General features: G+C 47.5%; 2 protein-coding genes across 5 annotated transcripts in view; one reads left to right on the forward strand and one right to left on the reverse strand.

Annotated features, from left to right (window-relative positions):
* Positions 1–21183, forward strand: part of STARD13 (StAR related lipid transfer domain containing 13) — a 298193-nt gene that overhangs the window by 162440 nt on the left and 114570 nt on the right. The window contains exon 1 of one of the 4 annotated variants that reach the window (XM_075337337.1): positions 19865–19874. The exons of the other annotated variants lie outside the window; for them this stretch is intronic. The gene's annotated coding sequence lies outside the window, so the exon portion shown is untranslated. Of the gene's footprint in view, positions 1–19864; positions 19875–21183 lie in introns of those variants that run through there. 4 annotated transcript variants of the gene reach the window in all.
* Positions 1–21183, reverse strand: part of LOC142292425 (uncharacterized) — a 102933-nt gene that overhangs the window by 54227 nt on the left and 27523 nt on the right. The window lies entirely within an intron of this gene.

Genomic DNA, 21183 nt, shown 5'->3' on the forward strand with positions numbered 1-21183 from the left:
GCAGAAGCCGGCTCCTGCTCCCTGCACATTCAGTTGTTGCTCTGTCGCTGTCACACACAGCGATCTGTGCTTCACAGCAGGAGAGCAACAACTAAAAAATGGTCCAGGACATTCAGCAACAACCAGCGACCTCACAGCAGGGGCCAGGTTGTTGCTGGATGTTACACACCGCAACATCGCTAGCAACATCACTGCTACGTCACAAAAGTCGTGCCTCAGCAGCGATGTTGCTAGCGATGTTGCTTAGGCTACTTTCACACATCCGGTTTGAGCACTGCGGCTCAATCCGGCTGTGAAAACTATGCAACGGATGCGGCGAAAACCCCGCATCCTTTGCATAAGTTTTTACATGCGGCCCGTTTTTTTCCGGTTGCGGCATGCTACTGAGCATGCGCAGTGGAAAAAAACGGATGCGGTTTTTTACGCATCGCGCCGCATCCGGCCTCCATAGGTATGCATTGAAAAATGCGCCGCAGCAGCCGGATGCTGCGCGATGCGGTGTTTTTTTCCGGAGCAAAAAACGTTGCAGGGAACGTTCGATCCGGCCGCGGCATCGGCTAAATCTGCCGCATGCGGCAAAAACCGGACTGAACGCAAGCCCCTGCGGCACAATACGGCACTAATGTAAGTCTATGCAAAAAAAAAACGCAACCGGCGTTACAAAAGCCGGTTGCGGTTTTTCTGCAGAACGCCGTATTGTGCCGGAGAGCAAAAATCCGGATGTGTGAAAGTAGCCTTAGTGAGACGTGGCCTTTACTTAGCTGTGTTTGCTTGGGTCACAATGCACAGACCGGCTGAGGGTCACCTGAAGTAGATATGAGCCTGTCGAGTTGGGGTCAGGAGACTTGCAGTCAGTGTGGACATGACCGTGATATACAGACGTCTGAATGAGGCCTAACATTTTTAATATATTTATTGGAAAATTCCTCTTCCTCCATTTTTAAGCCACTTCTTTTTCTCCCCCGGGCTCTTGCACTGATCACTGATCTCTGTTCACATCAGCATTACAAGCTCAAGCTGAAGTTTCCATAATTTTTAACTTAAAAATAGGGTAACATGTGTACTATTTTTTCCAAGAGAAAAGATGGTTCATGATATAAACCTGAGGCGCTCATTAGTCAACAGGATCCATTGTACAATGGTTGTAGCCACATGACAGATGTATCCCCACATGAATACTTTATTTCTGCTTCTTTAAAGGAACCTAAAGGTGACAAGGGCCAGTAATGATGTGTAAAGTCCTTCATTCTGCTGCTTCTGAAGATGTTCTGCATAGAGATAGGAGAGCACGATCTCCTCCTTTCTATGTGAAGTTAGAGTCAGTTCAAAGGCAGGCGACTAGACTACTACAAGGGATGGAGGCCTCCCATATGATGACAGGTTGAAAAAGTTAGATATGTTTAGCTTAGTAAAAAGACGTCTCAGAGGAGATCTCATTTATATGTATAAATACATGTGTGGTCAATATAAAGGACTGGCACATGACTTATTTCTTCCAAAGACAATACTAAGGACCAGGGGGCACTCACTGCGAGTGGAAGAAAAGCGATTCCGACAGCTAAATAGGAAAGGGTTCTTTACAGTTAGAGCAGTCAGACTGTGGAATGCCCTACCACAAGAGGTAGTAATGGCAGATACTATAACAGCTTTTAAAAAAGGGCTGGATGATTTCCTCAGTACACAAAACATTGTTGGTTATAAATGACTTAGTGACCAAATGTAGAACTGGCGGAGGAAGGTTGAACTAGACGGACCTAGGTCTTTTTTTTGAACCTAAGTAACTATGTAACTATGTAACTATGTGTGTGGTGTAAGGCCGAAATAATAGCAGCTCATCTGTATCAACAATTGCGCTGAGATCGGCAGAAACTGACAATTAGAACCTGAGGCTAATGCCGGATTCTCACAATCGTATTTTATGCTCTTCAGAAATTAGGCCGTAGGAGTCCTTGGGGCAATTCTTACATTCATAATCAGGCCAAAAAACATGGATGTGTGAATCTGGCCAGAAGTAGGAAACTACTACAAGGGGCTGCCGATAAGTCCTTGGTTTTACCCAGAAAGAAACGAGAAAGGATGATGAAACTTTACATTTATGCCACATACTCTCCACTGATGTCAACATACTTCTTACATCGGTATTCCAAGTTCTGTAAGCCTAGCAAAAAAATGGATTTTGGTTGTGCCTCAAACCAGGCATCTGTAGCAGCCATGGCATCAGAAATGGTGTGAATTTTGGTACCCTTGAGGTGTTTCTTCAGGTTTGGAAACAGATGATAGTCATAGGGAGCTAGATCTGGTGAATAAGGTGGGTGGTCAACCAGCTGGAAGCCGAGCTCTGCCAGTTTTGCTGTGTTCGCTTGTGCAGTGTGAGCGGAGGTGTTGTCTTGCAGGAACAAGATTCTTTTGGACATCTTGCCGCACCTTTTGGCCTTCAGAGCTGCCTTCAGTTAGTCCAAAAGTTCAATGTAATACCTTGCATTGATGGTGCAACCCTTTTGAAGGTAGTTCACTAGCAGCATGCCCTCCTTATCCCAGAACACAGAAGCCATCACCTTAGTGGCTGATTTTTGCACCCTGAACTTCTTTGGACAAGGAGAACCACTGTGCCTCCACTCTTTTGACTACTCCTTGTTTTCAGGGTCATACAAATAAATCCAGGTCTCATCTGTAGCACCCAGGGATATGGGGTACTCGTTCCGGGCAGTGTCTCTATGGGGAATGTCACGATGGTGGCCGTTACCTGGTTTCGTGCCCTGGGCCCTTTTTGTAATGGAGAATATTTACAGGGGAGTTGTAATAATAAAGTTATTTGTGACGCCACTTACGGTGTTGCGGCTAAGTATAGCGAGCCGCCGCTGCAGGTTTTGCTGGGGCTGATGGAATGTGCAGCTCTGATGACTTGGGCCCTCCGCAAGTAGGGCTTTTCCCCAGCAGGTGATGACGTTGGTAGTAGTGGTTGGAGCTGGTGTTGCGGTGCAGTGTGCCAGCAATTATTCAGTCCACACAAGTGCTGCGGTTGATGTCACTTTACTCACGGTAAAAGGTGCAGCCGCCTGGTACTGTTTTCTACCAAGGTGGACTCCAGGGAATCTCTTCTTCTCAGACTCCCATGCTGGTACCGTGTGAGATGAACCCTTCCTGCACCTTTAGCTTCACCAGCGGTTAACAGACAGAACCTGGATTGAGCTCCAGTTACCAGCCCCAGGATACACACAGGTACTCAAGCAGCTTCGGGCACTGCCAGCGCTGTGGCTGCCGCGCCACCAGACCAACTGGCCTCTCCGGCTCCTCACTGCTCTCTTGTCCTCTGCTTCTCTCTGATTGCTCCTCTGGTCCACCTGACACCGGTGGCCAGGCTGGACCCCAGTCCTCACATCGCCCAGACTGTGGGTCCCGCAGAACTCTCCCTTCAACCTCTTGTTCCTCTCACACCTCACTCCTGACTCAGACTGCTTCTCTCCTTCCTGTGCTGTGTACTTACACCCCTAGCTCCTCCCAGGCTCCTGACTCGCGGATTAGATGTGCCCATAAAGTGACTAACCATCCCTATAATCCTACTCTAGCCCAGTAACCCAGTCAGGCCCATGGGGAACTAGTGTGTCTTTGTGTGCTGTTAGTGGCTTTTACCGGCACAGGAGTCCTTAGAATCCAGGATGGGTATCACGTCTCCAGGAGATGCATTACCCTGTGGCAACCTGGTGTCTTAGGGGCGCCACACATCAATAGTGACCAGTCGATCCAGGAGGATCTTATCAGTCCGGAAACACTGACTAATAGACTGGAAAGTTTTCACTCCCATGATGTCTGCTATTTCTTTGGCTGAAATTCGTCGATTCTCCATTATGAGGTTGTGCACAGCATCGACGATCTCCAGAACAACAACCACTCTTTCAAGATGTTCCTCATCATTGGTGCTGAAGTGGCCCGTGTTAAATTTGGCAATCCAGTTCTTAACTGTGGAATATGAAGGGCATTGATCCCCCAATGTCTGTGACATATCACCATGCGTATCCTTGCAGAAACAAGAATTTTATCACTCCTCTACTCTCAGTTGCTGTGAATATCGCATTAGACTACGCAATTTTGTTTTCCCACATGCGTAGAACACTGTTGCCGTAAGCAACAAACATAACATTTTGAAAACATATATTAAACACATAAGGCTTTCATGTGATGTAACATTCGTTACCATAGAAACAAAAAAAAATCACAAAGCCAAAGACTTATCAGCAGCCCCTTGTAAAAAAAACAGGAACAAGTCATATAACGACCAAATTTATTGTGATTCCTCATGTGCACTCACATGACAGCATATTTTTATCAGTCACCTGAAATACTACTTAGGCCGGGGTCACAGTGGCATATAGCATCTGATGTGAGAGAATGAGATGTGATCTGCTAATGACACTGCTCAGACTCTGCTGTGAGCGTGACCGAGTGTCACTCACTGTGATCAGAGTCTGTCATGTGTAAGAATCAGATCACATGTGAGGAGAAGATCGAGAGATTAATTTCTCCATGTTCTCCATTGCCTGTCTCTGTGTATATCGGACTGTACTGATGATATCCGAGTGCAGTCCGATGTTTTGCACACACCCATACACCTATATGGGTGCATGTGATCTGAGACACGCAGACATTCACGGCATTCTGCGATTATTTTCTCATGACGAATCAGCATGACAAAAAAAATGCTAATTGGCACTGGAGGGAGTGCTATCCAAAAAAACATCAGGTAGCACACGTATCATGCTAGGTACAGAGAAGCACCAAGCGAGCAGCCAAAGGGAAGGGGACCTCTGCATCTAGGGAAGAAGGAGATGGTGACCCCTGACCAAACCTATAGCATGCTCCCTCTGGTCCCTCACCACCCTAGATAGGTTCCGCACCTATGCGCCAAGCCGAATACCTGACCCTAGGTATCCCTACTTCTGGACCTTAAATAGGGTACGGGTGGCATGATCTGTTCGTCAACCCCACTACAAAGCATGAACTACTTATCCACAGATGACACAGGCAGGAGTTCAGCAAAGCTTCTACAACGATACTACAGAGGAGAGCAAGCCACCTGCTTGCAACCAGAGCTAGAATAAACTGAATAATATCACCAGCACCAGTCTAGGGAAGAAGGGAGTATTTAAGCACCAAGAGAATACTGATGATCAGCAGCTGGGTGGAAGGAAAACTCCTGCTGGCTCCAAAAGGCGGAGAGATGAAAATCCAGCATGAAAGCTTCCTATTACAATGAATACCAATAGCAGGATAAATGGAAAGTCAGGGAGCATTTTGCACAGCCAAGCGCTGTGACCTTCTATGGCCAGAAACCACATGACTTTGTCACATGAGACACTCCCATGACAACAAGTCCATGTTATATGGTGGAGTGAGCGCACGCTTCCAATTTAATTATTACATATTTGCCTTTCCTGTTGTAATCAATGGGTGGTTTTTGGTTCTCCAAAGCTCTTTGTAGTTGCTCTCAACTAAAGGGTGCTTTACACGCTGCGACATCACTAGCGATCTCGTTAGCGATGTAGCATGCCAGATTCCACATACGATTTGCCGAGATCGCACATGTGGCCAACGATACAATAATAACCTATGTGCGATCTCAGCAAATCTTATCTGCGATCTGGCGTGTCACATCGCTAACGAGATCGCTAGTGATGTCGCAGCGTGTAAAGCACCCTTTAGACTAATGGATGTAGACCTGGAATGGATGACCCCCTATGAACTTAAAACTCCCACCTAGGATTTTAGGAAAGGGGTTTTTATAAATGAGTGTGAAAACAGAATATGAAATAGTTGGAGTTAATCTGCTAATTGCCAGTAGCTGTTGCCTGCCGGTGTTAATGAGGGCTTTAGTAGCATATGCTATGCAGTATATCACGTTTGACCACACACAGCGTTATAAAGATAATTAACGGTTCAATGTCAGAAGGTTGTGAGACGACTATACTTCTACTGTCTCCAGTATTCCATCTATTCTATTTCTTACTATTGTAAGCATCGCCCTGAAGGAGAACTAAAGAGACATGAAAATGTGACCTCGCCGTAAATACACGTTTTTTTTTTCTATCTCTCTTTCATCTACAATTATATCTTTAATGCACTCATGCGGATTTCTTAATTCAAGGAATTGTCCACTTTTTCAAATGAAGGTCACGATTCATACCACAGTTTTTATGCCAATCCTGGCCAGTTCTTCCAAGAGTTTTTTTTTTGAAAAGGCGGCGATGTGAAGTGTTCTTGACCATTCGTAGAGTGAAGTACATATGGAAAGATACAAACCATTTACTCCAGCACTCCACTTACTAAGAGACTGGTGCAAAACCCTAGTTTTGATGAACAGGGGCCTGTATGTGATTATTCCACCCTTGAATCCTGAATACTTTCACAACTTATACTTAAATTCCCCATGGCGTTCAATATAAAATCCTTTACATGATGTCCACACAGATTTTATGTAGTTTTTATTTGTATAAAAGTGGAATCTTTTTATTGGACACTCATTTTTTATCCGATTGTTGACGCTGTATGTTTTTTGCTTCCATGGAATTAATTGGGCAAAAATGGCACTTTTTTCATACAGAAAAAAAAACATGTCATGTGCACTATAGATATTTTTCTTATTTCAACAAATTGTAATCTTACTTCAAGCGTATTTTGTGGGTTTTTTGCTATATGGATTTTGACACAGACTATGTACCAAAAACAATGTAAATATGTGAATATCACTTCCTCCTGTGCTGAGAGAAGTTACCTCCCGTCAGCTCCATGTTCTCCATGAAAATATCTCTACTTCCGTCTTGGTGCTTGGTAAATGGACCCAGGATCTGACACAATATTGTGCAACAGGGACTGAAGGTCCCGCAGAGAACGACTTTATTATGAGCCAATAAAAGAGCCTATCACTGGCCACAAGGGTCAATTTCTAAAAGGCTAAAGGTGTTTTCTGCCTTTTAGTTGTCAGTAGGAAACCATACTCATTAAAAAAGTCATAATTACTTTCCCAGATACACTCTCTATCAGTGCTGTAGCTTTGATGGTCTTTGCCAGATTAGATGTGAATTCCTGACCATCAGTGTCACACTTTTATATGTGGTGGGAGCATTCAGACCAATAGATGTCTGACACACAATAAAAATACAACAGAACAATACGACAAGTAAGGGGGAACACCAGGGACACAATAACAATGGTGGGCCCTAGCTCTAGTGAGAGGGGTAGATGAGACACCTCCTATCCTCACCTGTAGCTGTCCCTACTCTCCTAGCCAGGCCCTATACAGTCTCCTCAACTGTCACCAAACAGGAACCTGAGACCCTGAAAAAAACTGTAGTTGCCCTGGCTAGTGCGTTGGCAGGTGGGAGACACTAGCCCCAATGCTGCATTAAGATGACACAAGGAAACATAAGACAAACAGGGGAGACAGCAACAAAAGGATAAAGTCCAGCTTCTGAAACACTCCTTAACAGGTCCTTTCACCAAGGGAGCCAGAATACAAATGGATTTGTATAACCATCAAAGATTCCTGGGAAACCTAGCTACTTAAACACAAAGGGGCCTGGCTACAGAGCAGCTACAGCTGAGCTACACTGCTGGAAATCTGCTAGCAGCAAAATGGACATTTAACTGTTTCTTCACCAAAAGAAATGAAACAACATTTAAATGTAGAGCGCCAGAAGGAGATTAGAGGCTCCAGTCCTAAAGCTATCACTAGTCTCCAAAAACAGGGAGATGACCATGACAATCAGTGACCTGACCATTGATGCCACTGATTAGCTGCAGAGTCAGGTGGCTGGTGGTTGAGACGTCATAATGTCCGATCCAGGACGAGAAAGACTGTAGCGCCGGAGGGGATGGTGGATTTTGGTGTTAAGAATGGTTTCTTTTATCAGGATAGTTACTTTTAATTAAGAGCAGAAAGCCCCTTTAAAAGCAGAAAACCCCTTTAACTTTTAGTAAAGAAAAGACATGCCCCTTTGTTTTGAGATTAGGGGATAAATTGTGATCGCAGGATGACTCTTTTAATGAAAATTAGTTGCAAAAAAGAGGAGTATTTTCCAGGGCAATCAGGTCATGGCCAGCCTTTGGCGTGAAGCGCTCGTCCTCATTATGTACCACATTGCTGTGTACTTGCTTCCCGCAGCTTTTCCGTCATTTTACAATGAAGGAATAATAACAAAAACGTGCATGTATCCATCTATTGCCCAACTACACACCACATGGGTTACACTTGCTGAATCATTTCAGCCATTTACAGTAATGGCTCGCTATTATTCTCTTTGATTTCCCGTTTTAAGGGCTTTTATTGTTTATATCATGTTTTGCCATGGTTTTCCCAGAAGATTCGCAAGTAAAATGAAACATTCCGTAACATGGTGCTAATTGTTTGCTAATACTACACCATAAAAGTACAAACCTGAGTAATACCAATGTCTCCATCAAAAAGGAGCAATGAGACGATTTCAGGTGACCTAATTCTGGGTATTTTATGCAGTAAATCTGATGTGATTTTTCTGCCTATTCATGTTTCTGTGTATTGCATACAGTACTGAGCAAAAGTTATAGGCCAGTGTGGGGAAAAAGGCTGAAAAGTAAGAATGTTTTCAAAATTAAAGATACTAATAGTTTATTTTTAGCAAATAAAATGTAAAGTGAGAAAAAGATAAAAATAAATCAAATCAATACTTGGTGTGAGAAGCTTTTGCCTTCAAAACAGACTCAGTCCTTCTGGATACCTATTCTGTCCCCACTTAAAGGCGATTGAAGGTGCGTAGTTGTGAGAATCTTACCTTCGTTTTTCCTATAGGTGAGGCAGACAGGACCAGAGCGCTCCAGAGTTAAACATGCACATGCTGAGATGAAACAATGGTGGTTTATTTTCTCCAAAGGTTAAGGACATGCAGAAGTACAGCGGTCCAAGTACTTGGCATTGTAGTTCTCCTGTGATGCTGGTCTCTGAAGCTACTACGGTCAGAAGACTTTGCTTCTAGCAGCTCCAATAAGGGATGTTGTTCTCACAAACTCTGGTTTGGAATGAACATACCAGGATGTGATGCAAGAGGGTCATCAGACACTCCCATGGGCTGGACAAAAGAAACAGAGGAGCAGAAAGGTCTGACCAGTAGATGGCAGCAGAGACAAGCATGAAAAACATTAAATAACAGTTTTAACTAAGACAAATAGAAACAGCACAATACCCATGCACAAAGTCAGGGATTAAATAGGATTTAATCAGGAGCATGAGTAACCGATTATACCAAACATCTGATAATGATCATTATTGGCCACGTCTTACTAAAGGCCCCGTCACACTAAGCAACATCGCTAGCAACATCGCTGCTAACGAACAACTTTTGTGACGTTGCTAGCGATGTTGCTGTGTGTTTCATCCAGCAACAACCTGGCCCCTGCTGTGAGGTCGTTGGTTGTTGCTGAATGTCCTGGGCCATTTTTTAGTTGTTACTGTCCCGCTGTGAAGCACAGATCGCTGTGTGTGACAGCGAGACAGCAACAACTAAATGTGCAGGCAGCAGGAGCCGGCTTCTGTGGAGGCTGGTAACCAATGTAAACATCGGGTAACCAAGAAGCCCTGTCCTTGGTTACCCGATATTTACCTTTGATACCAGCCTCCGCCGCTCTCACTGTCAGTGCCGGCTCCTGCTGTGTGCACATTTAGCTGCAGCACACATTGGGTTAATTAACCCCATGTGTGCTGTAACTAGGAGAGCAAGGAGCCAGCGCTAAGCATTGTGCGCTGCTCCCTGCTCTGTGCACATGTAGCTGCAGCACACATCGGGAAATTAACCCCATGTGTGCTGTAACTAGGAGAGCAGGGAGCCAGCGCTCAGTGTGCGCTGCTCCCTGCTCTCTGCACATGTAGCTACAGCACACATCGGGAAATTAACCCCATGTGTGCTGTAACTAGGTGAGCAGGGAGCCAGCGCTCAGTGTGCGCTGCTCCCTGCTCTCTGCACGTGTAGCTCCGTGCGGTGGTAACCAAGGTAAATATCGGGTTGGTTACCCGATATTTACCTTAGTTACCAAGCGCAGCATCTTCCACGCGGCGCTGGGGGCTTGTCACTGGTTGCTGGTGAGCTCACCAGCAACTTGTGTAGCCACGCTCCAGCGATCCCTGCCAGATCAGGTTGCTGGTGGGATCGCTGGAGCGTTGCAGTGTGACATCTCACCAGCAACCTCCTAGCAACTTACCAGCGATCCCTATCGTTGTTGGGATCGCTGGTAAGTTGCTTAGTGTGACTGGACCTTTAGCGACATCGCTAGCGACATTGCTTCTGAGTCACGGGGTTTGTGATGCAACAGCGATCTCGCTAGCACTCTCGTTATGTGTGACATCCAGCAACGACCAGGTCCCTGCTGTGAGGTCGCCGGTCGTTGCTGAATGTCCTGGACCATTTTCTTCAAAGGCGATGTCCTGCTGGGCAAGACGCATCACTATGTAAGACACTGTGTGACAGGGTCCCAATGACAGCAGAGATCGTTACTGAGTTGTTGGTAAGGTCTGACTGTGTGACATCTCACCAGTGACCTCCCAGCGACTTACCAGCGATCCTTATCAGGTTGCATCATTTTCGGGATCGCTGGTAAGTCGCTAAATGTGACGGGGGCTTTAAGTAGATTGAAACACAGTCATCAATTCAAACAGAAACAGCAGAGTAGGAGGCTTAAAACTGGGCAAGGAACAGCCAAACTCTGCTACAAAGGTGAGGTTGTGGAAGACAGTTTCATGTCACAGGTCATACACCATAGCAAAACTGAGCTCCGCAACAAAACACAAGGTAGTTATATTGCATCAGAAAGGTTTCTCCTAGGCAAAGATTTCAAAGCAGACTGTGATATGAAGATGTGCTATTTGAAGAAGCACTAAGAATGTAGAGGATCATAGAGGCAGTGACCGGTGAAGGAATATTAGTGCAGCAGATGAAAGACACATCGAAAATTGGAAGATGTCCATCAGTGCCATCAGTTCAGAACTAGCAGCAATCACTGAAACCAAGCTGCACCGATCTACTGAAAGAAGTATGGCCAGATGTGGTCTTGTTGGCAAAATAAAAAACAAATCTTTAGCATGGAAATAAGGCCAAGTGACTCAACTATACACGAAAACTTAGGAACTGAGGTGCAGAAAAATGGCAGCAGGTTCACAGAGCTCATGAATTAAAATGTGAAATACTTGTCTGTAACTGAAAGCAATTTGTTCATCGAATGGCTGGAAAGTGATATAATAATAATGTGTGTCTATAGGCAACAATGAAGCATGGTGGAGGTTCCTAGCAAATTTGGGGCTGTATTTCAGCAAAGATGTTAGGGATTTGGTCAGGATTAATGATGTCCTCAATGCTGAGAAATACAGGAAGATACTTGTCCACATGCAATGCCATCAGGGAGACGTCTGGCTCCAAATTTATTTTGCAGCAGGACAACGACCCCAAACATACAGCCAATGTCATGAAGAACTATCTTTAGGGTAAAAAGGAACAAGGAGTCCTGGAAGTCTTGATATCGCTCCTACAGAGCCCTGATTTCAACATCATCGAGTCTGTCCGAGATTCCAAGAAGAGACAGAAGTATTTGTCTAAGCTACATCCACAGAAGGTCTGTGGTAAGAATTAGAAGTTTGGAACAATCTCCCTGGTGGTGAGTTCCATCGAAAACTGCGCGAGTGTACCTAGAAGGATTGCTGATCTTGCAAAGACAAATTGTCTTCACACCAATTAACACTTCTATTTTTAAAACCTTCTTACTTTGCATTATCTTTTCCACAACTGCCTAAAACTTTCTACAGTGCATTTCACTGTTATAGAAACCCTGGCATTGAAGAGTTTCTGCAGCTTTGCTTAGCTTGAAAATTATAATAATAATTTTTAGAGGACACTTATATCTCCTCTACCACCCACCCCTCCCAAACTGTGGAAAAACTGCTGAAATTTGGCTTGGTCCCAACAAGAAAGGCTTCTAGCTCACTAAGGAATCAAACTATAGCTGCCTATTAAAGAAAAGATGCACAGATACATAGAACTGTGCTGCTGCTTTCTAGTAAGTGTTTCATCTCAGCCCAGAGCTGGATTGATAGGTGTACTGCTCAGTGCAGCTGTACGATATCCTACATGATGCTGCTGCTTCTGAAGATGAGCTACATAAAGAGGCAGAGGGCCTTCTGTTCCTATATCTGTGTGCCATGTATGGGAGACATCATAGCAGCTACCCTACACCCACTAGTTCAGGGACAATTGAAAATTAAGCAGGTATGCTTTAACATAGAAACTCAACATCATACCTACCCAGTTTTGTATTTCTACGAAGCGGTTGATTTATCACTGCATCACAAGACGGATATGCCATTTAGAAGCATCGGCATAATTGACACTACAGGTGTCACAGTTGTGTCACGTGTGACACACAGTAATGTGGTTTCTGGCCATAGAAGGTCACAGCGTCTGGCTGCGCAGAATTCTTGCAGACTTTCCATTGTTCCTGCTGTAAGTATTCATTGGTATAGGTAGCTTTCCTGCTGAATTCATCTCTTTCCCTTTTGGACCCAACAGGAGCTCGACTTCCATCTGTGGCGCCCTGGACTAGCCAGGGGCCACAGGTAACAACACACATCCCCACCCCCAGCAGGTCACAGCAGTCATCTCCAGTGAGACCTGATTTCCTCCCTTGGGTTCAGACAGACACACCAGGTGGGCGGAGTCAGGCAGATGGGCACGCCCCCCGAAAAGTCTAGCTGGTCTGAGGCAGGAAGCAAGAGAGACAAGTCCAGGCAGAGGAAGAGAGAGGAGGTCTGCAGAGAGGCAGACGCAGACTGGGGCCTAGGTTGGAGCCTAGGGCCCTCGTGTAGCAGTCAGGCAGATGGTAGTGGCCGTCTGCGGGAGCCGGGAAGACAGTCTTGGTGGAACCGTAGGTAGCCGGGGTTGGGCGGTGGCCCACCGGTACCGAACCGGGGAGCCAGCTGGAAACCGGAGCACAGGAGGAGCGTACAAGAAGGTGCAGGAAAGGACTTACACTACCAAACTGGGGCCAGGGGAAAAACACCGCAGCCGCCTGTGGGACCCATCCATCCAGCCGTTTGTTTTACTAGAGACTCCGTGTACGTTACTGGCTGAGTGAGTACCACCGTGCCGCCTGGCACCGCGCTGCCCCGCGACCCTGCACCTCGCCAAGTCCCGCAACCCTCCTCCCAGTCTCCATCACTGGCCCCGGGACAACCAACCCCTACCCACGGAGGGGGAAAACAACATCCAAGCTGCTCCCCGCCATCGCTCACGGGATCCCCGACACTAGCAGCGGTGGTGTCCAACCTCACCACAAACCGTGGGTGGCGTCACGGACCATATCCCCAACTCAAACCACCCCTTTCACTCACGGGCGAGGAGCGCCGCTCGAGTCCCCGGATCCGGCCCACCGCTCGAGCCACCGAACAGCGGCGAGCAAGCAGCAGCCCAGAGCCGGACCCGAGCGTGGTGAGCGCAGCGCGCCCTCCCCGCCTGCGACACATCCATTTGCTGATCATCAGTATTATCTTGGTGCTTAAATGCCCCTTCCTTCCTTGGACTAGTGCTGGTGATATTTTTCAGTTCCCTCAAGCCTTGGTTGCAAGCAAGTGGCTTGTACTCCTGTGTGATATCGTTTCTGAAAACTCTGCTGAACTTCTATCTGAATCATCTGTAGATAATTAGTTCATGCTTTTCCCCCTGTGTGTCCCCCTTGTTTCTTCTATAGTTGTTTAGTGGGTTTGACGAAGAGCTCATGCCATCCATTCCCTAATTAGGGCCCAGCATTAGGGATACCTAGGGTAGGCATCAGGCTCGGAACATAAATGTGGAACCTGTCTAGGGTGGTGAGGGACCATCAGTAGGTTTGGTCAGAGGTCACCATCTTTTCCTTCCCTAGACACAGGTTTACCTTCCCTTTCGCTGTGCATTTCATACTTCCCGGTAACCTAGTGTGTAATAGGAGTTCAGACCACTTTATTGCAGAAATTTGCTAGTGACTACAACCTACTGGCCACCACAATGTTATAGTTGGCCTGTTTTTAGGTGGCACAAGATGGAATTACCCTGTAATAAAGTTACTTATTTTTACATTTCATTTTCGTTAAAAGGGTCACCCAAATGTTTGCTTGGACTGTCAGCAGTGGTATACGCTTACCAGTTATCATTTGTGGGTGTTGGCTGTGATAGACAGCTAACACCTGGTCACACCGGATGGTATTGGAGATAGCTTGGAGATCCCAGCAGTATAACCACTTATGGTCAATAGTGTCTAGGCAGGGCCAGATTCCTACGCCCCTAGGCCAAAGCACATAATTCTGTACCCCATCCCCATGGCGCTGGTGTCACTCAGTGCCGCTAATTGTGCCCCCTTACAATGTCTTCTGCTGCAGTTAGAAGCTTCAGAAGTGGAGATAAAGCAGAGAGCCGGCGCTGCACTCACATCTCCAATAGCATCTGTCACCCAGGATCCAGGACATCTTCAGAGAGGTCAGCAATTCAAAAAACTGTAGTAAATAACTGCAGCGCTGCCCCTGTGACTGGCAGCGTAACTGAACATCTCAATTTATTTAATGTATATGGATATACAGAAAAAAAAACACATTTTATATGGCCTTTTTAAAATAATACATAAAATATTGTAAATATTAGGTTGTTACTTCGTCTGTATATACGCTGCTCCTTAGACTGCTGCACCTTAGGCCATGGCGTAGGTTGGCCTTATGGGAAATCCTGGCCTGTGTTTAGACATCTAAAGGCCCCCGAGCATATTAGCTAGCATAGGCCTCATGCGCATGCTGCGGTTTTTGACGTGTTTTGCCTCGTTTGTTTTGGTGCAGTTTGTGGCCAAAATCTGCATGTCTTTCCTTCGCCAGCAAAGTCTATGACAAATCAGAGTTGCTGGGCGCACGTTGCTTTTTTTTTTACTGCAGTTTTTGTGTGATGAAAAAAACTGCAGCATGCCAATTCTTCCTGCGTTTTTGTCAGGCGGTTTTTAGCCCTTCCAGCCATTGATTTCACACAAAAAAAAGAATGGAAAAAAGCGTGGCAAAAACACAAGTGGTTTTTTTTGTTGCATTTTCTGCCAGAAGGTGCAGTTTTGTTAACCAAAAAAAAACTGCAGCGTGCGGACATAGGCTTATCTGGCAGCTATTCCACCCGAATCCCTCATACACAGGAATGCTCGGCCGACCTTTCCGGTGATCTGTATGTCTTCATTTGGCAGTGGCTTATATTATTTCTTACCATTGAAAATCCAACAGGCCAGAGTCTTCTCTCTCACAACGTTATCAGCTGGAGAGTCAGGAGGCCACCATGCACATTAGATTGCTGGCCTGGAGAATCAGGAGGCCTCTATGCACATTAGATTGCTGGCCTGGAAAGTCAATCGGCCACCATGCACATTAGATTGCTAGCCTGGAGAGTCAGGAGGCCACCATACACATTAGATTGCTGGCCTGGAGAATCAGGAGGCCTCTATGCACATTAGATTGCTGGTCTGGAAAGTCAATCGGCCACGATGCACATTATATTGCTGGTCTGGAGAGTCGGGAGGCCACCATGCACATTAGATTGCTAGCCTGGAGAGTCAGGAGGCCACCATGCACATTAGATTGCTAGCCTGGAGAGTCAGGAGGCCACCATACACATTAGATTGCTGGTCTGGACAGTCAGGAAGTCACCATGCACATTAGATTGCTGGCCTGGAAAGCCGGGAAGCCACCATGCACATAAGGGCTGCTTCTCACTTGCGAGTTTCTCGCAGTAGAGCAATGCGAGAAAAACTCGCATTGGAATCGGACACATGTTAGTGAATGATTCAGCTCTCATCTGCGATTTTTTTCTCAGTCCAAATCGGACTGAGAAAAAAATCGCAGCATGCTGCTTTTTTGCGAGTTTCTCGCACCATTTGTCCCAATGATTTCCTATGGAAGGGGATTAAAAGTAGGATCACACACGCGCACCAGCGTTCACATTTGCGAGTGTGGCAGTAACTTCGCACATTAGATGAATGTGACATCACATTCCCATAGGTTAATTAAATGACACATGTGTAATAGCTTTTATCTAATTAAGATGTTGCATGAAACTAACATCGCAAACGCGACACACACGCGAGCAAAAAGCATCGCACTTGCGTTGCACTCGCACTTAACGTGAACTAAAATCAGCCGAGTATTTTTCAGCCCAGTCGGACCGATTTTACTCGCATAGATGTGTTTCCAGCCTTAGATTGCTGGTCTGGAGAGTCAGGAGGCCACCATGCACATTAGATTGCTGGTCTGGTGAGTCAGGAGGCCACCATGCACATTAGATTGCTGGTCTGGTGAGTCAGGAGGCCACCATGCACATTAGATTGCTGGTCTGGAGAGTCAGGACGCCACCATGCACATTTGATTGTTGGCCTGGAGAATCGGGCGTCCACCATGCATATTAGATTGCTGGCTGGAAAGCCTGGAGGCCATCATGCACATTAGGTTGCTGGGCTGGAGAGTCGGGAAGCCACCAGGCACATTAAATTGTTGGCCTGGAGAATCGGGAGTCCACCATGCACATTAGATTTCTTGCCTGGAAAGTCTGGAGGCCATCATGCACATTAGACTGCTGCCCTATCCTGCTGATATCAGTGGGTTTAGCCAACTTAAGGCTATTGTGTTTAGTGCTGTAAGTGGATAGACAAGGGAGTCCTGTGTTACCTCAACCCCCCACATTATGAGTGGGGGGTCCCAATGGGTATAATAGTGGAATGCGACACTACAATGCAGAAGTGTTGGGATATATTGCACAAGTAATCAAACAATTGCATGTTTTGGTGAAAAGAAGTCGCCAAATTATAAAGTTTAAACCAGGCGGTGTTCACAGGCTACTAGTGTACCGCCCCGCACTCGGCTGCAGCCAAGCCGCTCGGATCCAGGCTCGTTGGTGGGTGGCTCGAGCACCTCCGGACCCAGGGTCACTTCGCTGTGAAAGGGGATGCTGGCGCTTTCGGTGGGGGGTTAGGTAGGTGCACGGCCGGAGCCGCGCTTGAGTTCATGACGCCAACCACGGGACGTGTTGAAGGTAGACACCACCGCTGCAGTTACGGGGTACCCGGGGGAGATGGTAGTGCAGCCAGATGTTAACCCCTCTGTGCGCAGGGATGATGGCCCCGGGACCCGTTGGGGATAGCTGGGCGGTACAGGGCGATGTGCACGGCCGAAGGGCACTGTTGTACTCACTGTTATTGACACACACAAATCACTGGTAAAGCAAGTTGATGGTGCTCGGTGCCCGCAGCCGGCTGCGGTCGGGTCCCCCACCCGGATGGTGGTCTCTGTGTGACGCCCTGGACTAGCCAGGTAGTCACAGACACAACACCACACACACCCCTTCCCCGGATAGGTGACAACAGTCACACTGAAAACCCTTGTTGCCACCCTCCAGGGTCTGATGTGCACACCAGGTGGGGCAGAGTCAGGTGGTTGACTTCGCCCACCGAGGAGTTCACAGGCCTGGAGGCGGGAAAACAAAGACAGTTGAGTCCAGTACAGTACAGAGTTGAGTTCAGGACAGTGGAGGAGTGAGGAGTGAAGTCAAGGGCAGACCTGGGACCAGGCCTGCCACGGACTGTCTAGGTGTCTGGGTCGGAGCCCAGGCACCTCCAGCAAGGTCGGCAGACGGTGGTGGCCGTCTGCAGGAGTTGGCGAACGGTCGGTGGAACCGTAGGACCGCGGTCGGGCGGTGGCCCGCTGGTTCCGAACCGGGGAGCCGATTGGAGCCAAGCACCAGGCAGGGTACTCAGACCCCGACTAGGCTAGAAGCTGCCCTGATAGTCAAATTTACTGATTGCGGTCTGGACCTCAGGGGTTCATTCCCACCCAAGTCCCGATTGACGGCAACAGCCCAACCATCCCGGATAAGTGCCACCGCCAAAGGCAAGAGATCCAAAGGGCCAGCGCCTGCGGGCAAATGGGCTCCTATGACATTTACACGCCGGGGAGCGGGCTACCAGTGTCCAGGCACAGGAGTCACTCACAACACAACACAGGTGCATGGAAACGACAGCCATCACCAACCTGTCCAGGGAGAACACCACAGCCGGCTGTGGGCCCCGTCTATTCTACCGCTTGGTTTACCAGAGACTCCGTTATCTTGTGTCAGAGTGAGTACACCAGTGCCGTCAGGCACCGCACCGCGCTGCACCGCGACCATGCGCCCTGCACCCCGGCCTTCATCCTCCCCGCGGGCCCCCGGGACCATCGCCCCTGCCCACGGAGGGGTTAACACCAAGCTGCATAACACCGTCACCGGGAAGCCTAGTCAACGACAGCGGTGGTGTCCATCCTACGATCACCACAACCCGTGGGTGGCGTCACAAACTTTACCAAACTATCACCCCAAACCCCCTGCGTGTACCGCCACTACATCCTTCCAGAGAGACGTGACCCCCGGGTCCGGAGGCGCTCGAGCCACCGACACACGAGCGGGTCGGCGGCCGCAGCCGATGCCGCGGGGCGGTACATCTGCCTTTCTCCTGCACCGTTTTGCGTAGCTGTAGACTGCCCACGCTTCAGCGACGGGAGTCCGCTCGCCGGCTTTGTGTATGTCGGGAGAGCCCGTTTGCCCTCAGACGCTGGCCTGTGGGATCTCTCTGCCTGTGCGGTGGCTTTCTATCCCCCTCGTTGGGCTGTTGTCTTCAGTCGGGACTTGGGTGGGAAAGGACCTATAGTCCAGACCGCAATCAGTTAATTAACTCAGTCCAGTGGATTTTGGACCTCGTTTCAGGGTCTGAGTACGCCCCTGTGTGCTCCAGTTTCCGAGTTGGTTCCTCGGGTCGGTACCTGCGGGCCACTACCCTGTCCCGGTCCACCGCGGTTCCACCGAACCGTCTTCCCGGCTCCTGCAGGTTGAGGCCACCGCTTGCCTCCTAGCCAAGGTGTTCGGGCTACGACCCTCACACCTGTCAGACTGTCACCGGCCTGTCTCACAGGCCTCACCTCCTCACTCCTCAACTAATCTGCACTGACTAAACTGACTGTATTTTCCTGCCTCAGGCCCTCTGAACTCCTCGGTGGGTGTGGCCAACCGCCTGGCTCCACCCCCTGGTGTGTCTTTCTAGCACTGAAGGAGGAGACTAGGGTTTTTGTGGTTGGCTGATGACTCCTTTTTAGGGGACAGGTGTTGTGCGGGGGTCTAACTGTGACTACCTGGCTAGTCCAGGGCGTCACATTAGCGAAGTGCAGCGTAAAGACATGAAAAGCATGTGAGCACCGCCCCTTTGGCAAAGTCCAGAAAAAGTGTAGCGGATTAAAAAAAAATACTTGGGAAAGCAGTGGGAATGAAATAGCAGCAAAAAGTGTCCACATTGGGTTCTCAATAAATCCATCAAAATATAAAAAAAACATGTCTGTGGTTGTAAGGGGTTAAACTCCGCAGCCTATTCTTTACATTACCAGTAAGCGACGTCCCGTTCTCCATTTGTCTCACAGACCAGAACATTTCTATTAGTGACGTCCTGAAATCATATTCTTTCTGTTCTTCTCTTACTAAGCGAGACAGAAATGAGGGATAATTACTGGAGGAGCGGCGCTGCACATTTACAGTAATACTGGTGTCTTACTACAAGCAGCTGCTGAGGAACTTATGGAATTCCAGCTGTTTTTAGCCCCAGTCCCTCAATACGGATGGGCCGGGCTTGTGGGATTGTGGAAACAGTCACAGCTCTGCTCGGGCGGCAATGATGTAGAGCACAGCTGTATACAGCATCACTGGGATATACAAGCTCGGAGACGGATTATAGGGGGGCACACGGAGCTGCGGAAATCCGGGAAACGCCAGCAAAATGAGACCAGGAACAGATCTGCTGCCAAGGTATTGTTCCCCCTCCTGTCACTTCACAGGGATCGCTCCATCATCAATGTCAATCAATCGATAGGTGTTGTAGTCGCGTCTGAAAGGCATGCCAATACTGTGTGTCATCAGGAATCGACTTATTACCCCAAGACGACTTTCTAACAAGGAGGCAATAGTTTAATATTTATTTAACCTTAGAGAACTACAAATCCCAGCATGCCCTAATATGCTGTTATTGTATAAAATTGTACAAAAAGCGTCTTATTGTTTGCAGATGTAGCAGAGCTGAAAATGTCACCGTTTCCTTTGTGCGTCATGAGGATGATTTATGGTTGACTATGACTACGTAGTTCTTCTGTTGTAATATTTTCTGTATTTCCTGCCGCTTGTAGGATTGCTCGGTACAGGGCACATAGAAAATGAATGTCTCAGACTATGGATCCTCTGTAAAACTCATTAAGTTTCCATGCAGATGTACAACCACAGATTATACATGGTCATGTGGCCGTTCGCTACATCTGTCGGTGAACTCTGCTATTTATACTATCATGTTATCTGTAGATAGAATCTGCAGAAAAAGTCGTGCAACTTTGTGGATACTTTACTTTGCTTATGTTGTATTGATGCTGAGCAACACCCTCTAAAGACCAGAGCTCCAGAGCTGCGCTCACAAATCTGCCAGCTGGAAACTGTCAGCAAGCCTGTCATTAAACCCTAAAAGCCTGATTTATTTTTTACTTCTTTTTAAGTCATTCTTCACTTATTTGACTTAGATAGTTACATAGGTTGAAAAAAGACCTAGGTCCATCTAGTACAACCTTCCTCCACCAATTATACATTTTGTCACTAAATCAATTATAACCGACAATGTTGTGTGTACTGAGGAAATCATCCAGCCCTTTTAGAAAAGCTGTTATAGCGTCTGCCATTACTACCTCTTGTGGTAGGTCATTCCACAATCTGAGTGCTCTAAAGGGGGCTTTACACGTTGTGACATCGCTGCCGATATATCGTCAGGGTCACGTCGTTAGTGACGCACATCCGGTGCCGTTACCGACATCGCAGTGTGTAAAACCTATGAGCGACGATCAACGATCGAAAAATCGTTCAAAAACAGTGATTGTTGACACGTCGCTCATTTCCTTAATATCTCTGCTGCCACAGGTACGATGTTGTTTGTCGTTCCTGCGGCAGCACACATCGCTATGTGTGACATCGCAGGAACGACAAACATCTCCTTACCTGCGTCCACTGGCAATGCGGAAGGAAGGAGGTGGGCAGGATGTTACGTCCCGCTCATCTCCGCCCCTCCACTTCTATTGGCCGG

The sequence above is a fragment of the Anomaloglossus baeobatrachus genome, chromosome 2 (assembly GCF_048569485.1).
Source record: "Anomaloglossus baeobatrachus isolate aAnoBae1 chromosome 2, aAnoBae1.hap1, whole genome shotgun sequence".
Lineage (NCBI taxonomy): Eukaryota > Metazoa > Chordata > Amphibia > Anura > Aromobatidae > Anomaloglossus > Anomaloglossus baeobatrachus.